This window comes from Palaemon carinicauda, chromosome 24 (genome assembly GCF_036898095.1).
Source record: "Palaemon carinicauda isolate YSFRI2023 chromosome 24, ASM3689809v2, whole genome shotgun sequence".
Classification (NCBI taxonomy): Eukaryota; Metazoa; Arthropoda; class Malacostraca; order Decapoda; family Palaemonidae; genus Palaemon; species Palaemon carinicauda.
Window position 1 is genome coordinate 97,157,246 of NC_090748.1, and position 899 is coordinate 97,158,144.

Sequence of the window (899 nt, forward strand, 5' to 3'; positions counted from 1 at the left end):
CTAGCCGTCATTTTTGCCGGGTCGCATACACCAGTAATCCCCATAATTCTTCTTGGCCTCGCTTGGGCAGAGACTACACAGATTAAGATAATGAGATGCCAGTCCTTTTTGTCCCCCTGTTTAAAAAAAAAAAAAAAAAAAAAAAAAAAAAAAAAAAAAAAATCTCACTACGCCATAAAAAAAAAAACTTTAATCTGTTATAAATCATCTTCAAAACTTGGAAACCGGATTTGACATCAGGGGGGCTAAAAGTTTTGGGGTCCTTTAATCGATGTGGGAAAGAAGTTTCCTTGAAAATCCCTTCGTTCCAAAACTGTTTCGATATCAGGAATACGAACGCCGTTATCAGGAATCCAAACACTGATAACAGGAATCTGAATACCAATATCATGAATCCGAACACTGGTAACAGGAATCCGAACACCAGTATCAGGAATCCGAATACCTTAATCAGGAATCCGAACACTGATATCAGGAATCCAAACACTTATATCAGGAATCCGAACACTGATAACAGGAATCCGAACACCAGTAACATGAATCTGAATACCAATATCATGAATCCGAACACTGATATCAGGAATCCGAACAATTATGTCAGGAATCCGAATACCTATATCAGGAATCCGAACACTGATATCAGGAATCTGAATACCGATATCAGGAATCCGAACACCGATAACAGGAATCCGAACACAGATATCAGGAATCCATACACGGACAACATGAATCCGAATACCGATATCATGAATCCGAACACCGATATCAGGAATCCATACACTGACAAAATGAATCCGAACACCGATCAAGAATCCGAACACAGATATCAGGAATCCATACACTGATAACAGGAATCCGAACACCAGTATCAGGAATCCGAATACCTATATCAGGAATCC